Genomic DNA, 4,554 nt, shown 5'->3' with positions numbered 1-4,554 from the left:
TAACCATTCACTAGTGAAATCTTCGAAGGAACAAAACTTTCAGTGTTCAAATTTGCATTCTTCGCATTCGAACAAAGTGGGAGGGGGGAGGGGGGATGATATGAGAATACGGCAACAATGACTGCCATATCGACCGGGAACCCGGAACCCGGAACCCGGAAATAAAATTGTATCATCGGGATTGGGGACTACACGGCCAGCTCCGTAGAAACAAGTTGTACAAGTTAGCCACAAGTAATGGCATTTTCTTTCTAGCACAACGAATGCTTATGTACCTTTGAAAATAGAAGAAATAAAATAAAGTCCTTTTATATTTATCTTGTTTTTTGTCTGAATGATGAATTAATTTTATCATTTGAAAGTTAAACAAGTACTTCAAATGCTAGTGCCGTAATGAACAGGAGACGTCCTCTTCAAGAGCACTGTAAACATAAGAGGGCCCTATGTTATGAAACCCTCATGTTAAAGGGTTGATTTCAGAAGAATTTATGCCCGGAATCTAACTACTATCGGGGAAAAAGCATGCCCGAAGCCTCGCATATCTCGACGCAGAAAACTTGCGAGAATACTTAGATAAAAAATGCAAAGAGAAAAACTTGCATAATACTTGAATGAAAAAGCATTTCTATTTATAGTAAACGTGCCAAGAAGCACGAGTACAAAAATATAGAAAAGAAAGTGGAAGGATAAACTACTGCATCCCTGGAATTCGGAGGAAGAGAAGTATCTGCGCCCCTAGGAGAAGTGGGCGGATCTACCGCCGACTCAATATCTTGGCCTTCACCATCTTGGCCTTCATAATCATCACCTTCCGGTTCTTCTTCAATTCTCGAAAACTCGAAATCGGAACCAGAAGAGTCGGTAGCATCGGGCTAGACCCGGAGACCCCTTCGGGCAGTCGACTCCATCTCGCGGGCCTTAGCGATTTCGGCATCAAAGTCAATGACGCCCGCTTTGGCCTCTTCCAAGGTTTTTCTCCTCATACTATACATAGAATATGTTTTTTCAATAATGAGGGAATCCACTCGGTGCTAAAGTTCTTCTTTAAGATGGTCAACCTCGGTCAAAAGATGATCCCGCTCAGATCTAGCGGCCTAGAGAATGACATGAAAGACACAAACAATAGAGTTAAAAACTCTATTGTGCTCAATGACATTATTATGCCTCTCTTCCAACCAGGCATAATTCTCCGTAGTAGTTTTGAAGTTCAAGGCCGCCTCTAAGTTATTCAATCTTTAAGTAGAGACAGCCTCACGATCGGATGCAACAAGAATGACATTGTCGACCTCAACCCACTTTGCCCTAACTTCTTCAAATTGTACCCTTAGCTGGGCGGTCTCTTAGCTAAGGGTCACTACCTCTTGATCGCTTTTCTGCAACCGAGCCTCGAACTCGGCATCCTCAGTAGCTCGTGCTTCTAGTTCCAGGAGACGGGCATCAATCTGATCCCACTCGGCCAACAACTGATCCCGTGCAGAGGTAAGCTTTTCTTTATCAAGGATCAATCACTGAAGACCCTCAGAAGAAAGGAAGCTAGCATGCAAAATAGAAGTACAAATTAAAAACCCTGCCACAACAAAGATAAAAGAAACAACAGAAGGAACAAAGATCATAATGCTGCCGCGTTATGCATGACATTATTCATCAAACACTCTTCCGAGAGAGATTGTATTTTATTCCTGTCCCTTTATGAAGCCAGAGGCTTCAGATAATTAGCAAGTTCTACTGGATGGGACATCGATGTCATCCGGTAGAAACGGAGAGGGTAACACTCCTCCTCCTTTGAGGATCATCAGAGGGGGCAGAATAGTTATGCCCCCATTTTCCATGAATTGGGGACTGGGAAGAGGGACATCCTCCTATTATATGACAACGGCTGGTAGAGATGATGTAGCAGTTGTTGGTGGCAAAGGCTAAGGAGGTGGTGAAGCTTTTGGCGTTGTAGGTTGCGAAGAAGCTGTGGCAAAAGCAGTGCTGGTTGTTGATTGCTCACCAACTGAAGGCGAAAAAGACCCGGTACCCAGCCTTACGGTATCGGGAATGACGACTGGGACTCGTAAGCGAGATTTATCATCTTCCACTATATCAAACTCCCCCTAGAGCGCCGGGACGTCATCCTCGGTTTGAGTAACTAACTCAACAGATTGAGCATTTCGTTGAGCTGATAAAGGTCATTGTATTTTATGTAAAGAAGGCCCCTCATCACTGGCTTGTCCATCATCAACAATCACCACGGTATCTACGGCCGGCTTGGGCGCAATGCTAGTCACCACAGGGCCCACGGTTGGTTCAGATGCAGAACCCTTTGCCTTTTTATTTTTACCCCTTATTACAGAGGAACGACGCCTCTTTGGTTGCTTTTTTTTTCGGTCGGGGACTCCGAGAAAAGCACTTGCACTAGAAGCAGGCTCGGAGACACATGTTCGGGTGAAAGCCTCCTGCAGCAGCCTTGCCGCATCAACATGAACAGCCAAAACGTCCTCCTTGGGGACGGTAACAGCGCCCTGCCGTAGAACTGAATTCAACAGGTAAGAAAGTTAAACAACTTTCCTACACAAGAAATAAAAACAATATAAGTTCAACCTACCATGATTTTTGGCCTTCCACCCATATTTAAGGGCCAATCTTTCCACGTGCGGGTCTCGGGCGTAGTGACATCCGAAATCTTCTGGACCCACTGGTCCAAGCCTTGAACCCTAGGTGGTATCCACCGAGTTGCTGAAATAAGTGAAAGAAGAGGGGTCAGTAACATCATGGGGTGATCTTTAACTAGAAGAAAAGACAAATGGTGAACTTACGAGTATGATTCCATAATTCCGGAAAGGATGGAGTCATGGCCGGAATGATGTCCCTGGTGGAAACGGCAACGAACCGTTCCATCCACCCACGATCGTTGTCATCATCCATGCTAGTTAGCAAAGCATAGTGGCCACGTTTGCTAAAATTTATCATTCCCCCGCGGAAAAACATTGGGAAATAAAGGTTCATTAATCGAGCCAGGGATAACTCTTCTCCTGTCTCCTGCCATAAACACCGAAGACCAGTGACTGTCCTCCATACGAAAGGACTTACCTATGCCAGGCATACCTGGTAACTGATACAGAGCTCCACGATAAAGGAGTCAAGCTCCCAACTCAAGGAGAATGGTCCCAAAGTGAAGGGATATGTGTAAAAATACATAGCAAAGATAATGTTTAAATCATCGCAATAATAATCTTTCTTCATAGCAGGAATGCTGGAAGGACAGATGGAAGAAGGATACACACCAACAACCCATGTGTGAGGGTTAGCGGAAGGATGCTTCTCTTCGAAGTACTTAGTTGTGATGAGTTCCTTTGGAATAATGGTGCTCACCATGGGAGGAGCAGCATCATTAGCACTACTTTTATTCCTTGAGGAACTGGGATTTCTGGAAGAAGAGGCCATTATTATCAGAAGGGAGAGAAAGGCTTTTTCTAAAGAAGAAGATTAGAGAAAGTTAAAGACAAGTATGAGTTGAGTAAAAAGAGTTTGAGAGTTTGGAAAATTATGAAGTGTAAATGCAGAGGTTTGATGCATATAAGTAAAGGAATAGGCGGCTAAAATCGTGGCCATAATTACCTCGATCACCGGCAAAAGTGTTGCTGAATTGTGAGATAACGCACGTTCGGGGCATTAAATGTGGGGAGACATACGTCTAATCAAGCGTCAGAAACTTTTCGGGGGGAGTAAGAGACTTTCCCGCTAAGAAAGGTATCTTTACCAACTTCCCGGTGACATAAGTGACGAGCAAAACACACACTTAAATTATGCTCACTAATCAAATATAGTATAGTATAATATCGTATCCACATGGATTGTATTTAAATAGTATTATCGTAGTTTCTATCTTGATCGCTATCCAAGAGAATAAACAATTGAGGTTTATATAATTTCTAACTAAAATTAACTAAGAATCTAAAGCTATTGACTAATGACAATCGAAACAAAGATAAGCAAGGAAGTTATTAGTGGGAGGAAATAGGGGTTGATATGATAGGTGTAAGATAATTGTTTGAGATCTAAATCTAGATAATTCACTTCTAATATTTAAGTGAATCTCTTGAATTCACTCAATTATTAGTTCAAACGTTCAGCAAAAACTCCTCTCTCGATAAAGTCTTAACCTCATAAGATGAACCAATTTAAGCACGTGAAGATATGCAAGAATGCGTATTGGATTGGTCTTTAGGAAAACCTCTTTTGATTATTCTCCTAACTAGGTTTAATCAATGATTCAACTAGCCTCTTTCTATTACTAAGAAGAATTAATGAACTCAACCAACAAGATAATGCAAAGATATCACAAGTTATGCTTGTCTCGATTACATGAACAAGTGAATATAGATGCAACAGTTAAATCATCCGCAAACGCTTCAATACATAAAACCAGAGTTATAATCCACAAACAATCATCAATAAACCAAATCCATCAAACCCTAAAAAGAACTACTCCATAGATATGGAGCAATTCATCACAAATAAAATTAAAGTATAGGAAAACATAAATTCAATCCAAACTCGGATCTTGAGTGA

The sequence above is a fragment of the Nicotiana tomentosiformis genome, chromosome 8 (genome assembly GCF_000390325.3).
Source record: "Nicotiana tomentosiformis chromosome 8, ASM39032v3, whole genome shotgun sequence".
NCBI lineage: Eukaryota > Viridiplantae > Streptophyta > Magnoliopsida > Solanales > Solanaceae > Nicotiana > Nicotiana tomentosiformis.
The sequence above is the reverse complement of the archived record's forward strand: the minus strand, read 5'-3'. Positions refer to the sequence as shown.